The sequence below is a fragment of the Uranotaenia lowii genome, chromosome 1 (genome assembly GCF_029784155.1).
Source record: "Uranotaenia lowii strain MFRU-FL chromosome 1, ASM2978415v1, whole genome shotgun sequence".
Classification (NCBI taxonomy): Eukaryota; Metazoa; Arthropoda; class Insecta; order Diptera; family Culicidae; genus Uranotaenia; species Uranotaenia lowii.
Window position 1 is genome coordinate 57317094 of NC_073691.1, and position 27155 is coordinate 57344248.

The following is a 27155-nucleotide window of genomic DNA, read 5'->3' on the forward strand; positions in this document are numbered from 1 at the left end:
TTGAAATTTTTCGTCGGATTGATTTTAATCATGATTTTAGTAAATAGTATGCTAGAACCATGTTTTTTCATGCAAAAACTAAAAAACGGTTATGTCCACAATAGACTGCCTCAAATGACCCGACTCTTGAAAAAGTTATACGCTGCAGGAAAAAATTGATCCTGGGCCTAGAACAAGATCTCATGCCAAATTTGGGCCAGTTCGGACCACGGGAAGGGGTCGCTCAACGAGCCTGAAGTTTGTATGGGATTTTGAGACATTTTGTACGAGAGGAACATGGAAAACCAGTTTTTCGTCAATAACTTTTGTCTTCTTCTGCCGATTTCTTTCAAAAACGGGTTTTCTTAAAGCCTAAACTATGGCAAATATTTCATCCGAAGGTTGCATTTCAATTAAAGTTAATATAAAAAAGTTATTAAGCTTCTAAAATTGGCTAACTTTTTTAAGGGTGATATTCATCACTGTTTTAATGAGGCGACTAAATGTCCGACCAGAACACTCAATGTGAAATGCATGCCGTTTCGTCAAATAATGACCGATTTTAACCATTGTTGTTGCGCTCGATTGCAATTTTTAATGTTTTTCTAATATTTGAGTTTGTATGATATTTATAGTTGGGAAAGAAGTAAGGGCGGAAAAATGCTTGACAATTTAAAAAATTGCATAACCACAGGGGCTTAGGAACATGACTGGACGATTTATGATGCCAATAAAAAAACAGCTTTTCATCAATAACTTTGGTTTCTGTCAGCCGATTTCTTTCAGAAATGGTTTTTCTTTAAACCTAAATTATGAAAAATCTTTCATCTTAAGACTGCATTTCGATAAGAGTTAAATTTAAGAGTTATTAGGCTTCAAAAATGGGCTAACTTTGTTACGATATTTGCCCAGCAATTGCGAAACACTTTTAGTATCTTGGTGCGGAATTAGTTGCTCTGGCTTTTTAAGACGAAAATGTTTCCTTGGAAGAAAAACAAGGTATGGTTGAAGCACTTCAACAACATGTAACACATGAGAATCGAAGCCTCAAAGCCAAAATAGAGAATTTCGATCTGCTCAAAGATTTCAAACTTGCAAGTTTCGTTTCTAGGAATACGAACAGTTTTTTTCGAAAGCACTGTTTATCAAAAAACTTTTTCAAAGAAAATCTTAACAAATTTCAAAAAAAATTTAAAGATGGTAACAGAAGTGAACGACTGTGCCGAATGAGGTGTAGCATTGATTTTGGAATTTAATGGTAAAATAACCAAAAGTTAAGAACAACTGCAATATTTATTGAAGGTAGTTGAGGCACATCGAAAAAAAATCAAACCTCTAACAAAAAATAATTTGATCTGAAATATTGTGCATAAAATTTGAACTTTGTTAGTTACTCTATGAATAAAAAAACATTTTGAAATATATTTTTTTTAGTTTACAACCTACTAGGAAATGACTTCACGTTTATACCTCATTATTTTTTGGAATAAAAAACACTCTAAACCAAATGAAATACTTTGTTTAAACAACAGCTCAAATTATAGAAAAACGTGAAAATACTGTAAACGGACCTGTTTTTCGAAAATTTATCTTTTTATTGGCATCAAAAATCGTCCAGTCATGTTCCTAAGCCCCTGTGGTTATGCAATTTTTTAAATTGTCAAGCATTTTTCCGCCCTTACTTCTTTCCCAACTATAAATATCATACAAACTCAAATATTAGAAAAACATTAAAAATTGCAATCGAGCGCAACAACAATGGTTAAAATCGGTCATTATTTGACGAAACGGCATGCATTTCACATTGAGTGTTCTGGTCGGACATTTAGTCGCCTCATTAAAACAGTGATGAATATCACCCTTAAAAAAGTTAGCCAATTTTAGATGCTTAATAACTTTTTTATATTAACTTTAATTGAAATGCAACCTTCGGATGAAATATTTGCCATAGTTTAGGCTTTAAGAAAACCCGTTTTTGAAAGAAATCGGCAGAAGAAGACAAAAGTTATTGATGAAAAACTGGGTTTTCATGTTCCTCTCGAACAAAATGTCTCAAAATCCCATACAAACTTCAGGCTCGTTGAGCGACCCCTTCCCGTGGTCCGATCTGGCCAAAATTTGGCATGAAATCTTGTACTAGGCCCAGGATCATTTTTAGCCTGCAGCGTATAACATTTCACAGGTTTTAAATTTCCCGTACAAATTTGGGGCAGTCTAGTCCACAATAAGGAGCACTATTTCCAATGTGTTTCTAATTATGGACATAGTCAATGTATTCCAAACTATATCAAAGTCATAGAATGTATTTGAAATGAATATGATTGACTTAAAGTTGTTTAAACAAATTGGGTCATAACTTAATTTAATTTTCTACCAATTGTTAAAATAAATTGCTTTGAGTGAAAACAGGATAATTTTTTTCACTTTAGTGTATTTCAAAGCTAAAAATGTCGAAAACATATTTTCGTAAGATTGTACATATAGCGCTTTTGCTCAGTGCATGTGTGTTAGAGTGCCGTTGGGCAAACAAACATGACAGCTTCTTGTAAAATGAATGCGGATCGAAAGTTATTTCTTGCAAGAATTTGTCAAAATCATGTGAAAATTCTCAAAATACGGATACTTACTTACTTACTTACTTACTTAATGTTCCCGCGCCGATTCCCCGATGCATAGGGCCGTGGTAAAAGACCTCCACTGTTGACGATCCGGAGCCAGCGTCTTCACCTGGTCCCAGTCAAGATTCTCGTCGACAGTTCGGATTTCAGCGGCTAGGCTTCGCCGCCACGAGTTTCTGGGTCTGCCTCTTCTTCAATGTCCTTCTGGATTCCAGTCTTGCACCTCTCTGCAAATCTCGTTTTCATCTTTTCGCAGCGTGTGCCCAATCCATCTCCACTTACGTTCCCGAATCTCGATATCTAGTGCCCTTTGGTGACACCGGCGATGTAGTTCCTCATTCGAGATCCAGCTGCCAGGCCACCAAGCGCGGATGATATTCCGCAGGCAGCGATTTACAAATACTTGCAGTTTTCGCGTCGTCAGCAATACGGATTTGACGTTTGAGTTGAAGATTCGGATTTTTGTTCGTAGAGAGATATGGCGTGAACGCCAGATGTTTCGGAGACTCGCAAACGCAAATCGGGCCTTTCTGATCCGGGTTTCGATGTTTTTCCTGGTACCACCATCAGGCGTTATCTGGCTACCAAGATACTGGAAGCACTCCACTTTCTCAACATGTTGCCCAACTACCATGGAGAGATTTCCTGTGATGATCTCCATCGACTTGGTCTTTCCGACATTGACTTTGAGACCTGCTGCCTTGGAACTTTCGGTGAGGTCGTCGAGTTTGCTCTGCATATCTTGATGTGCAAATCAATATCGTCAACCAGGTCAAGGTCGTTCAGTCGCTCCATTTTCAAAGGATTCCACGGCAATCCTTGGTTTGGTTTACAGTGGATCGGTCCAGTCAGAATCTCATCCATTACGATTAGAAAAAGTAGCGGTGATAATATACATCCTTGTCTCAATCCAGCAGTTACCGGGATTTGTTCGGACAAGACACCGTCGTGCAAAACCTTGCACGAAAATGCCTCGTATTGTGCTTCGATGAGATGGACTAGTTTCTCTGAAACCCCTCGTCGCCTTAGAGCCGCCCAGATGTTTTCATGGTTAAGTCGGTCGAATGTTTTTTTCGAAATCAACGAACTCCAGCAGAAGAGATTCCTGGAATTCGTTGATTTGTTCCAGTACTATCGTAGTGTCCCACCATTTGGTGGGTGTTTCGAATTTGCAACACAAATATACGTGCAAATATACGTGTAATCATATCGTATATAATGTAGAAAAACCAGTATATACGTATCATTTTGGAGGCCATATAGGTACATTTGCAAACATATTCTTGATTTGGATTGTATTAAATTACGATTTGCACGACTTGTCATGCGCATCATTTACGACTACCCTGATTCTTTTTGGAATATACTATGACAATTTACATCATCATATAGATGATTGAGGTTGTAATATACGACATTTTTCGTAACAATATGGAAAGTTTGACGACTTATTTGGTCGTCTTTTGCGACTCATTTTCCGTCAATTGAATAAAAATAAGATTATTATTTTTTTTGTACTTTAAACCAATTGGTTTATTCATCCCCAAAAATAATAAAAATAAGATTATTTCAAGAAATGCGTTTTTTGCTGTCAAATTCAAGTTTACAAATTTATTATTTGCCTGATTGCTGATTTTTTTCAACGTTCATGAAGTTATTGTTAGTACCTGGACTTGATCCCCTGACGATACGATCTGCAGCTCATGATGGTTCCTAGACGCTATCTGGAATATATAAATTCAAGAGGATTTGCTTCAAAGGCATTAAACCAAACACAAATCATATATTTCTATAACTAAAATCTTTTAAATCGTAGAACACGTCATCGATGATCTAAAAATAGATCAGCATTTTGAAGCCTCCTTAAATACGAGTCTAATCATCGATGTCGTATTCTCATAAACGATTTTATTGAACTTATTTTTATTCTTTTACGATTGCCAGCAAATACGTTTTACGAAAATCAGACATGCGAATTGATTTGCATAGGTATACGATTGCATGCACATTATTACGAATCAATGCAGTTATATACGATTTTATAGCATATATCTCCAAGTGGCAAGAAAAGTTGCGAGCTTATCGTAAATCGTATTTCATTTAAAAAAAAAACCTAATTTCGAATAATTTTATGCATAGCACGACAAAATCTGTCAATCATGGCTGATCATCGAACTATGGGGCAGTTCCATACAATGAGGCGGCAAAAAGTATGATTAGGTGTTTTGGACTATTTTGTAATTTTTGAAAATTTTGTATGAAAATTATTGTTTTAACTAACTTAAAATAAATTCATTAAAATTTTTTTTATAAACTTCTTCTAAAGTAGGATGCTTGGTGTTATTTTTTGACTCTACTTTTAATTTCCTTTGATAACCGGGTTTTAGACTAATTGATCAGTGAATGATAAATTTTATCAAGACATTTCATGAAACTCAAAAGAAAAATGTGTGAAATAGTTGATCGATCATGAGAAACATTTTTTTCGACAAACCAACATCAACTTTGTTGAATTTATACTCATTAATGGGTAAAATTTACCCATTTGCATGATATTTTTAGCTTTATTTGATTATAACTCAAAAAAACGGTGCTTTAAGGTGCCTGGAATCTCTTTCATTGTATTTTAAGAACCTTAACCTAGATGTTGATTGTAAAAAAAGTATGGGGAAATGCGGGGATTTTTTTTGGCAAAGCTTTAAAGTTTTAGACTTTTGAAAAAAATGATTATTTACTCATTTCTATGATTTATGATAAATCAATTTAGTGTGTAAGAATTTTGAATGGTTCAAATGATAGCTTTTAATATAAGCTTTCATATGGTGTACTTTAAATTTAAGAAAAAAATGTTTTCCTTAGACATATATGTGATTTACATTTTTTTTTTCATCATGTAAATTTTTCAATTTTTCAAAGTCTGATGTCTGTGGTGCGTTCAGTATCCAAGATAACGAGTTGAAAAACTGGGAATATCTTTGTCAAGTATTAAGTTATTAACCAGTAAAAATAAAAAAAAATGATCCGATAAAGTTCAGTTTATGACTTTTGCCGCCTCAAACCCCATAGTGCATCGTCCCAGACAACCATTTGGTGGGTGTTTCGAATTTGCAACACAAATATACGTGTAAATATACGTGTAAACATATCGTATATAATGCAGCAAAACCAGAATATACGTATTATTTTGGAGTCCATATAGGTACATTAGCGCACAATTTCTTGATTTGGATTGTATTGTCATAATAAAATCATGCAATGTATTCAAATACGATAAAGAATATGCATGGGCCGCACATTGTAGGTACAGATCTACGAAAATGAGGGGTATATCGGTCGTTTCACAGATTTTTTGCGAATTGTCGTACACAAAGGTCGAGTTCATATGTACATAAATACGAGTCTCTCTCCTTGTCGTAATAAAATCATGCAATGCATATAAATACGATAAAGAATATGCATGGGCCGCACATTGTAGGTGCAGATATACGAAAATGAGTTTAAATAACATTCTATACGATATTATATGTAAAATAAAGTACGACTTCTGGTTGTCTGGGGTTGTGATGTGGTCCATAAATGATCTGAATCCAGCTTGTTGCCGTGGGAGTGTAGCATCGATTTTCTCCTGAATCCTGTGCAGGATCACTTTGCAGAGTACTTTGAGGGTTTTACAGATCAACGTTATGCCTCACTAGTTACCGCACTCTATCCGGTCTCCTTTCTTCGGGACCTTTACGAGGATACCTTGCATCCAGTCGGCCGGGAATGTTACAGTATCCCAGATGTCAGTGAAAAGACGGTGTAACATTTGTGCTGACAAGGCAGGGTCGGCTTTCAGCATTTCAGCAGGGATGCAATCGATCCCAGTTGCTTTGTTGGATTTCATGTTTTTGGTTGTCGCTTCTATTTCAGCCAGCGAGGGCGCTTACGAGTTGACGACATTTATGCGGCTTACTGTTGGCGCTTCGATCTGCGGGTTCTGTTGGCCATCGCTATTCGTAACTCGGAAGAGTTGTATGAAGTGCCCAGTCTATCGTTTGAGCTGATCTGTTCGATCGGTCAATAACTGACCTGCTCGGTCTTTCAGCGGCATTCTTGCATTAGTCCTTGCACCACTGAGGCGTCGAGAAATGTCATAAAGTAATTGGATATCTCCATTGGCGGCGGCTAGGGAGTTTGTCCAGGCTCTCTTGTCTCGTCTACAAGCTCGTTTAACTGCCTCCGCATATCGTAAGCGGGCGGCTGCTTTGGCTGACCCGGTACATGCCTGCTCAATTCCAACTTTCGCCTTTCTCCGATCATCGACCATCCTTCAAGTTTCATCCGACATCCATTCACTTCTTCTTCCACGAACTTTACCGAGAGTACCATGGCTCGTCATGATAAAGGCATTCTTGATTCCACACCACTGTTCTTCGACTGTTCCGTCTGTCGGCAGCTCCGAGGCTCGGGATTCTAGCTGTTCAATGTATGCCCTTTTCACCTCTGGATTCTCCAACCGGCGGACGTCGTATCGACACCCGACTTTCTCCTCGCGCCGTTGGACACGCGCAACTCTCAGTCGTATCTCGCCAAGTACGAGGTGATGGTCAAATGAAATGTCAGCGCTTCGTTTGTTGCGGACATCAAGAAGGCTCCTTCTCCATTTTCGGCTAATGTAGATACCCAAGTGACCTTATGTGCAGGTCGATGGGGGAAGAGCGTTCCACCGATCACCATGTTGTTGTTGCCACAAAATTCTACAAACAGCTCTCCGTTTTCGCTCATCTGTCCTAAGCCATGACGCTCCATGATGCGCTCAAGGTCCTGATTGTCGGAGCCAATCTTTGCGTTGAAGTCGCCCAAATGGATTTGAATGTCACCCTTCAGAATTTTCTCTACCACGCTGTTCAGTTGACTATAAAACTGCTCTTTCTCCTGCAAATCTCCAACGTCAGCTAGCGCATAACACTGGACCATTGTAAGGTTTCTAACCCGTGTTCTAGATCTGGCTACGATTATTCTTTCGTTTATCGGTTCCCATCTTATAAGGGTCGCATGGGTCTGCGGGCTTAACAGGAAATCAACTCCTCGTTCCCGAGTAGCATGCTCTCCTCGTATGCCAGAGTGAAGCAGGACTTGCCCAGACTGTGTCTTGTGTTCTCCAGAGTTAGACCAACGGACTTCGCTCAGTCGCTCAGTCACTCAGTTAGACCAACGGACTTCGCAACATTTTTTCTGTGAAAAATGTTTTGAAAGAAAAAGCATAAGGGTGCTGCATTAGATCGATTAGATATTATTTTAATAAATTTGGTGATTGCCCGAAAAATACTTTTACACCAACAGTGTTGATAAAGGATAATAAAAGCAATTTAAAGTTTGTAGGTGGTTTCATTAAGCCAATCCGTCTTACTGAATAAAGTTTTTTTAGGAAATCGAAAAATGTAAAAATTCATACATTTATTGGTCGATGTTTTAAATTTTCTATGAGGTTCTAAAACTTTCGCTGTCACAAACTTCCTCAACCGATCATTTTTTTTAAGTTAAACCCTCTTTTTGGCCTTGATATAAAAACTGAGAACCCTTTACATAGGGGAGATAAGGGCATAACGAGCACCCAGGGCATAATAAACACTCCTCTTTTCTACAAATGTGCGTATTTTCTTAAATAAATTTTCATGAGGATTAGTTTCTTACTTCCTATAGTATGATTTTTTTCAAAAAAAGGAATCTCCTTATCATATTTACAGAGATATTTAAAAAAAAACCCCGCTAGGCTCTCAAGTGACGAAAATATTATAATTATTGAGCACCACAAAATAAACTCTTATGATCTTTAAATCATCTTGATCTATAATGCAACATGATGTACACATTGTTTCTCAATTTTCACCATCATAAAATTTTTGATGTTTCACTTTAATCAATTTTAAAACACGTTTTTACTTAAATTTGTTGACTCGAGGCGAACAGAGCACTTTTAATCGGGGCACGATGAGCGTTTTCTGCCGAATAATCTAGCAGTGAATTCAACTTGATGTAGTCAACTAAATTTTAGAGCTACAGCTTGACTTGATTACATCTGACGGTGTGGCCTATTGGTAAGGTGTCGGAGAGGTTATCAAAAGACTAGAGATCGAATTTTGATTGTTACATTATACGGCTAGTAGCATCATCCGCCAAACAAAGCACCAGAAACATAATGTACGAGCGTGTGTGAATTGTTTGTATTCTGCAAACAAACCAAGATTGTTTTGTTATTGCTTTGTTTGATGAACCTATGACTCACCTGACTTCATCAAGTTGAATCCGCTGCTAGATTCTCCGGCGGAAAACGCTCATCGTGCCCCGATTAATGGTGCTTATACTGCCTCAGGGAGGGTTCTCATTATGCCCTTATAGTAACTGGTTTTTAGCTTTCGGCAAAACTGTTTAAAATGCATTTTTAAACGTTTTTATCTAGTTTTTTTAAGTTTAAGCCAACTAGCATATAGACTATTTTAGAACACGAAACATGAAAATGATGTAGTTCACATATTATAGCTATTTTCTATGGTTAAATAAGCGTTTTCCTTAAGGTGGCCATTATGTCCTTATCTCCCCTACCCTTCGATATTGTTTTCTTCCTACTGTTAAAACTTTCTGAATAAGTACCAAAAAAACAACAAACGAGATACCGCAATTTTACATTCATTTGATCTATTCCACAGCATCCACGGCTTTTATCCAGCAATCAGCAGAACAAAAACTTCAGCGGCCATCAATATGGCTAGCAAAAACTTTGTACAATTAAAATACTTTACTACTGGTTCGAAAACCAACCCCCTCCCGCAGTTCTGATTTGAACTTCCGGAAGAAAAACGAAGCAGGAATGCTGCGCCAGACAAAAGCTGTCAATATGGAGAAAGCGGAAACACAATTCCGTACCTGTCCGATTTGCCTGCCTTGATAATCAACCAAAGTCCCCGAAAAAAATCTACCGATTCACATCCGTCCAATCAATTGAAGGAAGTGAAGATTAAAAAAAACTTAACCAGTTGTCGGTGCCTAGGGTTATTTTGTGCCTTAAACAGAGAATATTTTTTTCAAAAAGATTTTTTATACTAAATTTTAAATCCTCGCGTATTAAATCCCCAAAAGTTTCAACTAAAACTTATCTAAAAAATAGTGATTTTTATCGAATATCAATACAACATCCCAAATGACGATCATCCCCGCTTTCCACAGCAACCCAAAATTCCAAGTTGCTTCAAAAGAAAACTTTGTTGATATGTTAAATGCTTCCGAGAGCCGTTCCGGCAGTCGTTCATCAGATTTCTGGATAAATAGTTCTCCTTTAGTTCTTCTTGTGTGGATGGACTATCGGTTTACCCGGGGCAAGCGAATGTCCCCAAACCAAATAGAAGAAGAAGCTAGAATTTGCGCAAAGTCCATCATTAAAACTATCTCCCCAAAAGTATCTTTTTGCCCCAATCGCCAGATTCGACATCCGGGCATGTCAGGTGAGATTTTTCTTCTCGATATTATCTAGGTGGAAAGGTTTCTGCTGATGGTGGCATTGTGTGATGGCATGGCAGTTTTCGGATTGGAACCGACAAAAAAGGGCCAAAGTACTTGAAAGTTTGTTAATCGCTTCCGGTGATGTTTGGACAATGTTGTACGATAACAGACGTCGAGTTGAGATGAGGTTAAATGAACCAGGCGTTGATTGAAAGATAACCGATTAGAGGAAAGTTTGTGGCGCTGCTTGGATTGCAATCAACGATAGGTTTTTTGGGAAGAAGAGTTCGCAAACATAACTTTCACCTAGCTTAGTTAAATTTTAGGAAATTAAAAACCACACTTAATTTCTTACAATTCAAAACCTACAAATTTCGGGAAAAATTCTGGTACTGAAAAAAGTTCAGATTTATTTTTAAAGTGTGTACTGTACATGTTTACAAAAGCTGAAAGAGTGTTGAATATTAAGTTTCCATTTACATATTTAAAATCACAGTTTTTCCATTTCGCCAATCATCAAACCATTCTGTTTCAATACACCTTATACACTAATGCTTCGAATACGATCAGTATCTTTTTGTGTCCAATACTATGAGAGCTTAATTTAAACATAAAAGTTATCACCTTTTCGCAAAATCATCCAAATGTATTTCAAACTATTTAAAACCTCAAAAACAATGCTTTTTACTTGAATTTTTTTTAATCAAATGCAACAGCATCATGTTTTACTAAATGCTCACTTTTTGATAAAATTTTCCAGGATCAATTGACGGTCCAATAGAAAGCCCCGATCTCGAATTTTCATCTCAGCCCTATACATAACCACGACAATCTTGGGGAAAAAAGTTTAGTTTTCCAACAATATTCCTCCTATATTCAACTTATTCCCTGAATAATTCTCAACCAACTATAAATCTGAAGATTTTAACTTTATATTTAATAGATCATCTGATTGATATTTTAAGTGTTCACTATTCAATTACACAACAGTGATGTTGTGCAATCAACAATAAATTTAGTAAATTCAACTATACTAGTATAGTCAATTTAACTGTAAATATAATAAATTCAGTTAGATTTCTATGATTGATTTTTGTCGTTCAACTATAAGTATAGTCTATTAATGTGTATTTTGGAAGTTATCATATCTCATGAGCTGATTTTGAGTCATTTTTTTGTAAGTTCTACGTTTATTTTAAATTGCATTTATTCAGAATAACTTTTCACATTTTTCACTTATTAATTTTCACGTTTTTAGCTACTCGTTTAGCGGTGACTCTCAAGATCAGACCGCGCCGTCAACATCGAGTTGTTCGCTTTGATGTTGATGAAGATGCCTTGGGAGTTTGATGAAGGTGCCTTACAAAGCGTGGAACGGAACAATCGAGTTGAACCTGCCAAAGTTTTCTGTACGCACGAAGGATTATATTAGTTAATAAATTCTATCTTTGGCGGCGTGCAAGAGAACGAAGTGTGGAGGCGAAGGATGAACCAAGAGCTCGTGCGACTCTCCGACATCGAAGAATTTATCGAAGTAACAAATTCGGGCCATCTACTGATTTGCAAAGTTGGTACCATTAACTGCGATAGCTCCTTGTGGAATGCCGAATCGAGCGAAGTTCTGCTTTTAAATGACGATGACTGTCTCGAGACTGAAATCCTTTAGTAGCTTCACTTAAAAGAAGTCAGAATAGTGATCTACTGTGATCAGAAACTTTCGCTTGCCGCCTTGCTGGTCGTATAAGAAAACATCCATGGAGACAACCTGAAATGGATGTACTGGAATTGTGTGACTCTTCATCGGAGGGTTTTGGTTGAGATGCAGCAAATTTTAGGCAGATTGTACAGCACTTCACTGCTTCTTTAATCTGGGACGACATTCCTGGCCAAAAGAGATTTGCTCGAGCCAGTCTTAGTGTAGCTTCAACATCGTTATGGCTTGCGTGGCAGCTTTCGACCAACTTCTTCCTCAAGACATACGGGATCCGAATGCAATCGTTGCGAAACACCAATCTATCCTGAGTTGACAATCCCCTGCGATAACTAAAATAGATATTTACGCTGTCCGAAATGTTGCCGATAGCACCTGGCCATTCATGCCTTATGTAATCGATAACAAGTTGAATCGATTGGTCCTTCTCTGTTTCTCGAATGATTTCGTCCAACCTGGAGCTCGTTACATTCCAGAAGGTGCTTAGCTTGACATCTTGGATCTCTTCGAACACTTTGAAGATGCAGCGTTTATGATACTCCTCGTTAGGTGGCGATTCTTGCAACGGTGCTCGTGACAACGCATCTGCTATGACATTTTCCTTGCCCGTGACGTACTCAATCGATATGTTGTATCGTTGTAGATTGAGTAACATGTGCTGCAAGCGACGTGGTGCAGATAGAAGGGGCTTTTGGGACACGTTAAGCAGCGGCTTTTGGTCGGTTGAGATAGTTGTTTTCGGGTTACCAACCTCTAGCTGGTCGAATCTGACACAAAAGCGCCTGAAGTTCTTTTTAATTTCTTCTCGTGGGAGCTAAGGTTCTAGATGCGTGCCCTATGACTCCATCTTTCTGGAACACAGCGACGCCCAGTCCAATGCTACTAGCATCGCACTCGATGACTAACGGTGTTTTGAGATCGCCCACCAACGCTTTTACTTGCTGGAACTTTTTTTCTTCGACGGCAGACCATCTTCAAGGTACCGATTTGGAAATCAGTTTCCGAAGATTTACTTGGTTGACAGTAAGGTTTTGATGAATCTCCCGAGTTGAGTCACCATCCCTACGAATCTGTGCACTTTAGTCCCTGATCGGTAAGAACGTGACCATAGAACTTCACTGACCTTTGGCAAAGCTTCAGCTTGGACTTGTTAAGCTTCATGTGATGATCTTTCAGACGACACAGCAACTTCTTGAGGCATTCTTTATGGTTCTTGACCGCTTCCTCTAACGTATTTCCCACACCGTACACAAGAAGGTCATCAGCAATACATTCGACACCTCCGAGACCCTGGATGACTTCTTGCAATTTGAGCTGGAAACTTTCTGGTGCAGGTGCCACACCGAACGGCAACCGGATCCACCTGTATCGTCCAAACGGAGTCCAGAAGGTGGTAAATTTGCTGCTTGGTTCATCAAAGACCACGTGCAAGAACCATTTTTTCGCATTGACTGTGGAAAATACTCTGACTTTACCCAGTTCAGGCAGTATTTCATCGGGGGTGACGAATTGAAGATTGGGCCTTTCAAGGCTTTATTGAGAACGACAGGATCTTAACATATTCGAATTCCGGAACCTGGACCACCTCGCTGAACGATTGCAATGTTACTTACCCAGTCTTTGTACGTGGTTTCCTTGGTGATGATGCCACTCTTCTCAAGATTCTCTAGTTCGATCTTCAGCTGAATGCGCATCGCTATTAGCACACGACGCGGGGTTGAATTGATGGGGTGGTGCTGCTGTCATCTCCAACGTCACTGTTCCCAGGATCCTTCCGTAACCTTGGAAACCGAATTGCAGAACTTGACGAGCCCGAGTTCTCTCGATGCTTTCGCTGACAGTAAAGGACGGTGGTCCACGTCCACCACTTGCAGAACCAAAACAAATTTCCTGCCCAACCGTCGATATGGAATTTTTGCCCAACGCTGGACACCGGTAAACTCTACTTCGCTTGACATTTCGCCTTAAAAATCTTTTCACTTCTGTTTTGCGACGGGTGAATTCGCAGCTCCTGTGACCGTTTGGCATTTCTTAGGCAGGACACAAGTCTACTGCTTTCTCCAAGGTGATATCGCTAATCGTCAGCATCTTGGTCCGAAGATGAAGCCACTTGTTTGCAGTTACGATTTGGTATGCGATTAACTCCTTGTCCAACTCCCCAAGTCTCGTTAACTTGGTTAGCACTCGAAGCCGGGCCGTAAAGTCATCGATAGATTCCATGGACGCCTGAACAGCTGAGAAGAATTGGAGACGGTCGACAATGACGTTGCGCTTCGCACTACTTTAGCTTTAATACCGATGACTAGGGCACTGGGACGCTGGACGTAGTTGGTTGTTGTTGCTGCTGATGTTGATTTTGCTGCTGAACGGTGACTGATATGGATTTCAGCATCTACCCGAACATTTTCGATTGATGTTCCAAAATTGCTAGGAATTGGCTAGGATCCATCGATGAGGTGCTCCTAAACCAACACAAAAGAGAAAAATTTATTCCGTTCGATCTAAAATGGTCGCCGACGTTAAAAAATACGTACCCACGCGACTTTTATCTGGCGAGTTCGAAAAAGTCCAAAACTTCCGCGATTTCACTTGAGGACGCCGGAAAACACTAGAAATAAACGGCTACTTCTGACACCATGTTGAAACTACCAGTAAAACACTACAATTTAGGTTTATAATGCTTCTCTTTAACCAACGATCTTTACTTCTCTAGATGCATAATACAACTGAAGATTCGTACTGGAAGTCTACACGTCAGGTTTTTTAAGCGGGCCATAGACTACACAAATGGCTTGTGCAATTTCGATGATTCCACGGCGATTGTTTGATTCTATGCTCGCCCACACACGATACAACCATATTTCGTGCAAAAACACAAACAATTGCTGGTGAAAACAACAACAGCTTAAAAAAAACATCTCCACCTCGGCTGGGGCTGAGTAAATGGCCTGGATTTTGTACAAACAGCATAAAACACCATGCCACAGAGGGTTGTTTGAATGAAATATTTCGATACAAACCGATTTTACTCAAACCGTTTGCGCGATCATTCAAGCAGTGTTATACACGATGTAAATCGTGTTCATCGAATTTCATCGCATTTGTACAAATATTGTGTAGTCTATGGCCAACTTTATCAAAAAGTCCGGCTAGAATTTCATTTTTCGACCATTCCCTATCGATAACACAATGTAACAAAACCTAGTTTCATCACGTTGTTTTGTTCTTGACGAAATAACATTTTTTTACGTGAATTGTAAATGGGCCTTTAGCTAGAAAATATTTATGCATCCACTTTGGCAGGGTAAATGCTGATTTTTGTGAGTTTTATATAGTCATTCTATTATTTATTGTTGATACTTACGATTGTTATATGATTTTCACTTACGATTTCGGCGGAGCTGCTCCCATATTGCTGCCGATAGCAGCAGAACCAAAACATTGTTTGTTTTGGTTCCTCTTGCTATGTTTCCAATTCGCAATCGAGAACAAACAGTTCAATGATTGCTGATGACAGATGATGATGATAAACGCGGTACAAATGTTTACATCATCACACGGTTGGGAGATAATACTCAAATTGGGTTCGTGGTAACACAACAGTGTTGCCAGATATTCTGGGTAAGAATATCAAAGTACTCATTTGAAACGAGTACTTTTCCGGTTAGGGAATATAAGAAGTGGAAAGTGACAATTAGCTATCGCTAATTAATATAGTTGTATTCAACTGACCCCACAGACGAAACATGAATAAAGTAAACTGTATTCCACCACTGAAACCTGCGTTTTCAACATTTATGTATATGGAATGTATAACAAAGTTGTTGATAAATAAACCTTCAAAAATGTTTACAATGTATGTGACTTCAACCTTTATACACTTTTGAGAAAGTGGCACGGGTCCACGCACACTATTGCACGTCCGAGAGAAAAAAGAAAAATGAACGCCCTACCGAACTCAAAATGGAGACTCAAGTAGTATTGGCGCTGAATACTCCAACCGGAGTTTTCGCCAACATCAACGACGGCGACATTACTGACGACATTTTATGTTGACCAAACATCTGTAAAACATCTTCCAAGTGTCGGCACTAAACAAAAGAAAGGGTTACCGATTGCCAAGGTGTTTGATCAATTTTTCATCGTCGTTGGTAGGCAAGGTTGCCAATCAAAAGCGCGATAACTTCGGATTTCAACTGCATCTACAATAAAACAAGGTGTGTATATATCTAGGAGGTGTTACCGAATACCGAATTCCCGATTCAGCCATTTTGGCTATGTAGGCTATGCAACTATGCGGAACTCATGAAGTTTGTTTACTAACAAACCACCGAAAAGCTGAGCAAAAAATAAACAAACTCATTGAGAGCCCCGCTCACTCCTCGCCTACTTACTGTGAAAGTCGGAGAACCTAGTGTATCAAAAGACCTTGCAATAAAATAAATCAAAGAAGCCTGTTCTTCAACCAGAAAGTTACAAAACACAACAAACCGGGAACGTGAACGTGACATTTATTTGTGTAAACACATCACCGTAGCTGTCACCGGATTGCAAGAAACTTTACTCGGTTTCCTTTCCGGGGATCCAAAGATTTTCATCCGACAATCCATCGAAAAGTTCCTTCTGCAGTTCGTTCCATCCCAATTGCGGTGCGGAAGTTGTGGTTTGCCACCGATGATGGATCGGAAGAGCGGAAAAGTCGACTGAAATTGACGTCTCCAAAGGCCAAAGACGCCAATGCCGTTGCCTCTTGGCTTCTTATTCGGATCATCAACGGTTCGACGCTGCCCGTTTGATAAGCAAGAGAAAAAGCTATTGAAGGTTATTGTTTAGCGACTGAATGACGGAATGCTTTTCGCTTTTCCATTTCCTCGGGTAAACAACAAGTAGGGCGGAAAATCGCTCGCGGGAAAGCTTCCATCCGCGATTTGTACCGGGCTCCAAAGTATTTGCGATGATGGAAAACCGAAAATAAGATAGAGAAAAATCTTAAGAACAAAGCATCTTTTCCTATGCATACATATTAAAATCAATCAGCTCGACATAATCGGTGCACTTTGCATCGACGTGTTTGCGATGAGATAAACGCAAACGTCGGTAGATTGATGTGAGTTGAAGATATGGAGATATTTAGCCACAGCACATGTCTTTTTGGCGGGAAAATGTGCACTCTTCTGATGCCGTCCGGGTGGAAAATGCTTTAGCTTGGATATTTTTCTACGCATTCGTGAGGAGCTAGGCAGTAGAGTGTGTATGTTTTTGCGAATTTTATTATTCTGAACGAGTTTTGATCTCTCTAATCCGCGCAAATTCTGAGAAGAAAACGTCTTTTACGGGTCAAGTCATGTATTCATCGATGAGAAAACTTGAATATTATTGAAAATAAAGTATTTTGTAACTTCAAAACAATTAACAAAAAAACTTCCTGTGTAGTCATTCATTGAATACGAAAAACAACAAGCTATGGGTGAAGGCAAAGTTCCGTTGTCAAATTCAATGGAAGCTTTTCCCATTTTTGGACTTGCTCTAACAGTCTAAGAAACCGATTACAGGTAGTAATAAGTTTGCAAATTGTTTTTCTTTTCCATCCACCGGAAACCTCATGTTCCTGGACCGACGAATGAATTTGAGAATTCAGCATCCGGAGCCAGCCAGCCTCCGGGATGCTCCCATAAAAGAACAATCATCGCATTGACTCGTAGTCGTCGTCCTCGTCGTCGTAGCCTGGAGGTTACTGGCTTGATGATAATACGATACCTTCCTCGGAGGAAACAGCAAACGGCGAATGGAATGAAATCAAAGCTCTGGAAAATCTTCTTAAAAGTGGAATGTAAACAAAGCATCGGAAAGAAGACATCGGGAAAAGATAGCCAACCGAAAGACATTAGGTAGCTAGAGATCGTTTCTGTATCTCACAGAAAAGATAAGTGCTTGCAACAGGAGGAGAAAAAATGCTGGAAGGACCGATCGAAATAAGCAGCATTGCCATATCATTTATCATGGGATAGTTGTCGAAACATGGTGAGATTTGTGTAAAATCCGTATTTCTAATTATAATTTTTATCTTTAAATTTTACCTAAGAGAAATGACCATTGATTCTGAGATTTTGTGTGCATTTTTTTTCTACAAAGAAAAACTTTGGATTTTTATTAATTTTATTTAAAAAAAAACTCTGAAAAATTTAACAACACAATCCAAGATAATTCTTGATAGTAAAAAATGACATTATTTTAATCCAAGCAGTATTATAAGATTATTATAATCGAGAAACGAAGTAAAACAAGTGTCTTCTGGAAGACTTCAGTATAAATCATTTTCAGGACTAAGCTCCAGATTAAACACATATCATTTATGAATGTGCTTGTGGAGCTCCAATCAAGTTCACGATCATTCGTTTGATTTGAAGGTTTGAAAAAAACTACAAATTGATTTCAGCGATATATGTACATAAGAGTGCCCCAAATGACCCGACATTTGCAAAAGTTATGCGCTGCAGGCTTAATTGATCCTAGGCCTAGTAAAAGGTCTCATGCCGAATTTGGGCCAGATCGGATCACGGGAAAGGGTCGCTCAACGAACCTAAAGTTTGTATGGGATTTTGAGACATTTTGTTCGAGAGGAACATGAAAATTCAGTTTTTCATTAATAACTTTGGTCCCGTTGGGCCGATTTCTTTTTAAAACGGTTTTCCTTACAGCCTAAACTATGACAAATATTTCATCTGAAGACTGCATTTCAGTTCGAGCTAAGATAAAAAAGTTATTAAGCTTAAAAAAATAGTTAGCTTTTTCAAGGGTGATCACTATAAATGAGAGACACTGCTTCAGACATTTTGACGCAGCATTAATAGTGATGAATATCATCCTAAAGAAAGTTACCCCATTTTTGATGTCTAATAACTTTTTTATCCTAAGTCAAATGGAAATGCAGTCTTGGGATGAAATATTTGTCATAGTTTAGACTGTAAGGAAACCCGTTTTAAAAAGAAATCGGCCCAAGGGGACCAAAGCTATTAATGAAAAACTGACTTTTCATGTTCCTCTCGAACAAAATGTCTCAAAATCCCATACAAACTTCAGGCTCGTTGAGCGACCCCTTCCCGTGACCGGTCTGGCCCAAATTTGGCATGAGACCTTTTACTAGGCATAGGATTAATTTGAGCCTGCAGCGCATAACATTTCACAAGCTTGAAGTTTCCTATAAAAAATTGGGGCAGTCTAATGTACATACATAAAACTACACCAGTTTTGGGTGATATCCGAAGCCTTATTCGTACATGTCGGAAGAATTCAAGAGAGCGCAAGATTTTGCTCTCAAATTCTTCCAGTCGTTGACAGCAATAATATTTTCCAGTTCTCTAATTGGCCAATATTCTTAAATCTCCATAAGATTTTTAGCCATCTGATTACACTGCTTGTCGCAGAGAGGATAAGACAATGATTTTCTCACTTAAGCCCGTGTGGGTGGAAAAAATGAGAAAATCATTTCCAAATTTACAAACATGGAAGACTTCCTATCAAATCCAATTTAAACCGACTTCAAACGACTGTTTATACGATTTTTTCACTATTCAAATCGAATAACGATTCGTAATTCTTAATTTATCATTTTCAAGTTTGCTGGGATGTTATAAACACAGATAAACACTGCTAAATTATGGTCCTTTTGCAATCTTTGTTGTGGGTTTATAATTTATTTACATAATTTTACGTCTCACGACATAACATGATGTACATAATTCTATAAACCATTCTCCAACTTTTCGGACATCCCACATTCGTCAGATCATACTCCACTTAGTCTAACCACCTCGCCCGTTGCGCCCCTCGCCGTCTCGTTCCTACCGGGTTTGCAGACCCTGGAAAACTTGAAATAGGATTGTGCTTGTTTGACACACTTTAATAGAAAATATTGAATGAATAATGAATAATTAATAAATAACTTCCCAATAAAAGAGTTCAGATGGAATCTCAGTTTGAAAGTTGTTTTTTTTTTCATTTGGAACAATATTATAAAATTTAAAACATTAACTATACATACTCTATGCTCTCTGGAGCCACTAAAACTAGATATTTAGAGGCGAATCTACCAAGCAAGCCTCTCTAATAAAATAAATTAAATTAAATTAATTAAAACTAGATAATAAATATTTTCGAAGCTATCCCTAAAATTAAAACACATCTCAAATCTGATAAAGAGATTATCAATGTTGTTTCTCTTCTTGCGTAAATTTTAAATTTTTCGATGACATCGAACCGGAAAGTCCATCGCTTAATGAAGGTTGTTACGAAAACTTTTGGAAATGCTCTTGCTAGCCAAATAATTACAGCTGTTTAAACGGTTTTTATTTTGAAATGACGCTCATTCGTTGATAGTTAATTATTTTTAGTTATTACTAGCTGATTTTACCCGGCCTTGCTCGGGTTCACATAAAATATAAATCGAAATGAGTCGTTTGACTTTTTGAAATTTTGAAAGCTTTTTGTTCATCATCATAACAAATTGGACCATGTTTGGCCTTGTAAGCTTTGTAATTTTGGTAAGTCTTCTTAAAGTTTTAATTGGGATTATTAGCAAAGTTTATGGTTTTGATATTAGGCCGGAACAAATATCCAATCCTTCTTTTGTCACTTGGAGTTGGAACATCGCGAGGGGGGGGGGGGGGGACAATAAAAAATATTGCGAAAAACAAATAAATTTGAAAAACAGGCACGGAAGCTTGTATGCAACAAAATTGCATACTATATCGTTGCACATAACCTATAAATCAAGTAACTTTTTATCGAAATATTCAATCAAATGAAGAAACCAAAAGATCTCTTAAATTTGTTTTTGGTCTTGTAATCATTCAGATTTTGGAATTTTTAAATGAAATTTACATAAATTCCTTCAAACTTTATTTATTTTCCGCTTGGGTTTTTTTGGAAATTTCGAAGGGGGTGGGGGGGTGACAAAAGATGAAATTGATAGTTGTTCCAGGCTTATTGAATAACTAATAGTTTTTAGGTTTGCTAATAGAAATTTGAAATAATTTTCCTTGAATGCTTATCCATTCTATCAAGAAAAACATTTCAATCTAAAGTTGCCAGGTTGCCCGAAGTTATCCGTGTTTGCTAGAACATTTGAATCAAATTTGAGATAAGTCCGGTCTGGCCCGGTTTTTCGGATTTTGTTGCAAAAAGCCCGGATTTTGCCTGGATTTATTCACATCATTTTTAAAACGTAACATAATCTGAGATTTTTTAATTATTATAATTTTTCATTTTTACGTTCAAAAAGAAGTTTTAAATGGCAAGTTTTAGAAATAATCATGACTCGTGTTTGGAAGCTTGATATAAGATTTAAAATCAACAGTTTTTATAAACTTCTTCGGTCATAACCAAATAAAGAAAAAAAAATCTGCTGATGTGGTTTGTTGGAAAAAAATATTGCAAGTATATTTTTCGTTATTTTTGCTGAATAATTCCGTGGTTTTGACCAAGTTTGCCCGGATATTGCCAGGATATCGGTTTGAACATTTCAAAATTAAATGCTGGATTTGGCCAGATTTTTCGATAAAATTTGCTGGATTCGTCCGGTCCCGATACGGCAATTCTGGCAACCTTATTTTACACCCACCATTGTTTGGAAAGCTTGAATTGAATTACCATTTTTTTTTATCAAATGATAACATTTTTTTTATCTTTTCCATGGGTTATCTAGTGAAAATCCCGTGTATTAAGCTTGTAAACAAATGTTAACGACCTCTTTTCAAGATCTCCCCGTAGAATGGAATACCCATTTAAGTTTCATTTTATACTTAGAAATTTCTAAATAGATTTCCGCTGAAACCTTAAAAAAGACTTCCTCTGCATGTTTTCAATGTACATTTTAAGTTTTCTTATAATTGGATGGTAGAATTGAACACATCGATGATCATAATCGCAGCCTTGAATTTACAACCCTTTGTTTCATTAATTGTTTCCCTATGAGGAGTTCCGAAAATATGAAAATGGATGGTTCCTAAAAGCTGGAACATTAGTTTTCAGTCCAAATAGTTATTCAACTGAAGAAGTCAATTCATAATGTACATGAATTAATATATTCATACTTTACACACTGCATATTCTAGTAGATTCTCAACCACTGCTCTTCTCAATATATTTCTAACAGGCGAGTTGTGTTTTTTACTCCTCAATAAATGCTTATTACTGCAATCAAATACCTCGCACCGGTACCACGTGCTTTGAACAGTAGAAGGAAAAAACACCCGCCAAAATTTCTCCTTTAATATTTTTTATGCTCAGCAAGCTTAGATTTGCTTTCCAATACACGTGAACTTTGGATGGTCGTTTCTAATGCCTGGCTCATGGTGATGGTGAAAACAATCCCGCCAAAGGAAACGAAAATTGGTTGACAAATGGGTGCCATGACTTTTGGTTCGTGGGAATAAAAACGTAAGTTGTATGGGAGGGTCCCTTTTCTTAGGTGGGAGGGGCTCAAAACTATTACCTCGACCTTTCTCATGTCCGTTTACATCACTGTACCAAATTTCAAGCTGATCGGTTAAGCGGTGTGGATTTGTATAAGGTGCATATATATATATACAAACATATATAGCCCAACTCATCTTTATATATTAGATATTGGAACAGTTTCTATTAAAATTAAAGAAAAATTCAACGAAAAGAACACAAAGTTTTCATTTGCTCTCTGGAGCCACCAACAATCTCTTTTTTAGTACATCAAGGATTTTTTACTCGGTTTTTTTTTCACACGGTTTTCGGGAGTTAACACGGTTTTCACGAATTAACTCGGTTTTTGACAGAAAATAGTCTTTTGGAAAGGGAAACACTTACAAGCTTCTAGTGTAAGTATCGGTTTTATTAATTAGTTTAGCTCCGATTTCAACTTTTGACCGGTCAAGTGAAAGGGTTTCACTTGTAAATGATGAAAAATAGCTACTAGTGTTATTACCGGTAGAAAGAAGTTTTACTTCCGATTTCAACTTGCGACCAATCAAGTGAAAGTGTTTAAAGGAAGTTCTTTTCTTTTGAAAAATCTTTGAATCAAAATCTTAATGCTTTGAAACAAAAAACAGTTTCATTTTATGCAAAGTTGTTTTCATTGGCTGCAATGTAATTTAGATTTAGATTTAAAAGCATTGGTTCATTGAACCATTTTTTTTTTATTCCAATTAGTAGAAATATTTCTGTTGTTTCGAAGTTCCTATTAGGATTTTTCAATAATAAAAAGAAAGAATAACCATCTTAAATTCATTTTTATTCACAAACTTAACACAAACACTGGTTCACTAGAATTGAATCATCCGTTCCTAATTTTGGCCTTGGAGCATTCTTCTTGGGCCGCTCAATAGATTTCCGGAAGCAACTTCGGCTGCTAGCATCAATGCTCATCCAACTTGTGATTGCCGCTGAAGATCGGGCCGAAGTTAATCAGACCGCTGGATTTGGGGCGGAATGAGCCGTAGTCCTGTAACAATGCAAGAGTTCATATAAAATCTTAAATATTCAGTTTTTGATTAACTGATTAACACACATTTACCATTCTTCATCCTGAATCCTCCTATCTAGCTATCTCTGATTCACTAGTTTTGAATTTTAAAACGACTGGCCAAACTTTATTCGATTTTTCGGTTCTCAACTCTTCATGCTCAATCCAAAATATCTTCTAAGTTTGAAGTTTTAATTTATAGAAATTATTCCTTTCTGTTGTGGGTAGCAAGCCATGAGTTTTGGGCGACGCACGCGTTTTTGTTTTCGTCCGGGCCGTGAAAAATTACATAAATTTATTATGTTAAAAGTGGAAATTAAACAGAAATATCAATAAGTAGCTTTAACCGGATATCCAATGAATGTGTATTGTGCTAGAGATAGTTCGATGTGATAATTAATATCGTTTAATTGGGTTTTTTCGAGCGCTGTTTTTGTTTCAATTGCGTGGGGAACGGTTCGCCGGATGTTTCCATTCTTTGCTCGGAAGGGTAGTGAATTGTGAGTACTTACTTATGTTCTACAAACACACATATTCATACGTATGTGAGAAGAAAGTGCACGAATTCGAACACTTAAAGAAAATAATGTGATTCAAATCATGCTTCATTTGGCTGATGATCTGGCTGAAATATCCCATCAACAACAACGTGTTAAAAATGGACTGCGTGCAAAACCAGGATGCAAAGCTAAGTATTATATTTCCATCTATTGCAATTTTAAATTCTTAATTATCAAAATTGATGGCCACAAAAGGAGCTCCATGAATGTTTAAAAATTTAATTTGTTTTGGTTGATGGAATCGAAAGTGTCAATCCAGAGCATTTTTTGTTAGACATAAAACTATGTTGATTGTTGTCAAGTTCAAGGGTTGTTTGTCAGAAATAAACTATGATTGAAGGAAGAATATTGGTAGATTTAAAAATATAATTATTGGTCTTTGTTTCTGCTTCTTATAAGCTTTAGGGATTTTTTTTAATTTAAATTTTCGAGCAGGTGATTTCTATTTTCAATGAAAAGGTACGTACACGATAATGTCATTTTTATGATTTCTACCATAAAATCTTTTGGAAGAGTAAGTTTCAAAAGATTTTATGAAGATTCTAATTATTTTTTCTGTTTCTCATGTTTCTTTCCAAGAGCGAGTAATGGCGCTATATCCAAGGTCATAGACCATGAATGAGGTACAGAGAAATTCAAAATTGACAAATTTAAAACCTGAGGAAAACATTAGCATTTGCTTTTTGATGTTCAATGCAGAACATTTTTGAAACAACTACTTTAGATTTTGAGTTTCTGTGTGAAATACCCTCATTTCCATCCAAATTGAGAAAGAGTAATCAAGGACCGGCATCCAGGAGCACATTACTTTCTAGCAAATGAGCTCCCAACGGTAGATATAACTTATCATGGGAACGTATGGTACTGTTGTCCACGTTCCTTCCTCCCCTGTGTTCCAGTTGTCTCTGCGTCCAATACTGCACAGTGGGCCCGGCCGTGTTAAGATGAGTAGTAAATGTACTTTTACTACTCACCGGGATGCTGACAAGATCTGGCTGTGTATGTATCATAAGCATAAGCAAGCATAAGCATAAGCATAAGCATAAGCATAGAAATTATTCCTTTCTGTTGAAAACATATTTCTTTGGTTGAAAGAAAATTTACTTTGTTTCAATAGAAATATGCAATTGAACAAATTTCTTTTGAATCAAAGAATTAGTTTAAAATCAAAGTCCAAATTTATTCAGTTCAAAAGATTAAAGCTTTGTTTCATAAATTATTCATTTGAAACGGAACGATGATTCATAGATACATACATAGAAAACATGAATTTGATTCGAAAAACTGAATGTTTGTTTGTTTGAAAGTCAGTTTTGTTTTGTTTCAAAATCTAAGTTTTCTCAGCGTGTATACTTTATTATGTTTCCTCTTTTTGCGTTTGTATGGGTTTGTCAGTTGAAAATATAAATATATAAAATCTGAACAAGCTGTTGAAATGAGTAGTGCAACGAAGGTTTCAGTGGTGGAATAGAGTTATTTTTATTCAGTTCCGTCTGTGAGGTCATAAGAATTGTCACTTTCCACTTCTTATATTCCCTAACCGGGAAAGTACTCATTTCTTAATAAGTACTTTGATACTCTTACCCAGAATATCTGGCAATACCTAATTTGAGTATTCTCGCCTAACCGTGTGATGATGTAAACATTTGTACCGTGTTTATCATCATCACCTGTCATCTGGGTTGCCAGGTGCCCAGATTTGTCTGTAAAACCAAGACTTTTGACCCTTCGTCCAGATATTGGTCAGACACAGATTTTGCCCAGATTTTCACTAAGAGTGCCCAGATTTTACAGACTTTCAAAATTGAGTGATTAAATCAATAGTTGTGCATCGGATTTGATCCGTAAGTGCCAGATTAGACTGAAATCTCGCTTGTATTCATTGGTATTTAACCAATAATTCATTAATTGTGGTAGAAAACAGTATTCAAAACTTGAAAATAACCTGAATACCACATGACAAACCCTCCCTCCTCCCCTCCCCCGCTAACACGCATTGTAAAATTTCTTGTTTAGTGCCAAATTTGTGATCTTCCCTATGCGCAGACACACACAGACTTTTTTCAAAATTTCCCAGATTTTTACTTCTCAACACCTGGCATCCCTGCCTGTCATCAGCAAATCATTGATCTACACAGAAAAAAATCTGAATCCTTAACAACGCTGAAATTGGAAATCTTTAATGTTACATGACATAGAACGCGAATAATTAATGTAAATTTACAGATTAAAACAAGATTGAATCCTTAACAGCACTGAATTCTAATGGCATAAATATTACTTGACTCGGAACGCGATTATTTGATAGAAATTTACATCACATATGATGTAAATAAAAAGAAGCATCACATATGATGGAATTTTCAGTGCGAATTGAATATTACACGTCCTTAATATTTTACATGTCTTTCAAATTCCACATGCCTGTAGATGTTTACAGGCGTGTAATATTCAACTCGCACTGAAAATTCCGTCATATGTGATGTTTTTTTTATTTACATCATATGTGATGTAATTTTACAACTTTTTTCTGGTCACACAGAGTTCTTAACAGCACTAAGATAGAAATTTCTTAAAATTACACGACATGGAATGTTATAGGACATTGAATTAATATTCAATGAATATTTTAAAACACTGAACGCGTTAATGTCATGTAAAAATACAGACTGTCAAAAACAGGCACACACAAATGTCAACAAAGTGTTAAGTCAAGTCGTGCACCATATATAATATTTTATAATATTTTATTGAAGCAGTTTTCCCACTAGTGAGATAATCGATCTTGCTGGTTGCTGGAGATCTTTGATGCGGATCTGGAAGTGGCTCCACGTTATTAAATTTAGGATCCGGTACTTCGGGGAAGAAAATAAAAGTACGGATATAACTCCTAAACACAAACAAAATTTGTGAGATAAAAAAATTTTGCCGTTTAATAAAATGAATTATATTAATTATAAAAGATTTTATTTTTTATTAGGAAATGAGAAAATTCCATTATTGAATCATATTAACGATAAACTAAATAAAACAAATTCCAATTGGAAAGTTTTTATTCCAGTATTCAGTGATTTTATAATTTACATCATTTTGATTTAACACGTTGTAAAATTTTACAGCACTTTTATTTTACACGTTGCAAAATTTTACTGGCGTGTAATTTCCAATTAGCACTGAAAATTCCGTTATATATGATGCTTCTTTTTATTTACATCACATGTGAAGTGATTTTACAGATTTTTTTCGTAGTGTGTATTGTTCTCGATTGCGAATTGGAAATACACGGAAAAATTGAGTTATTCATATAATGTGTT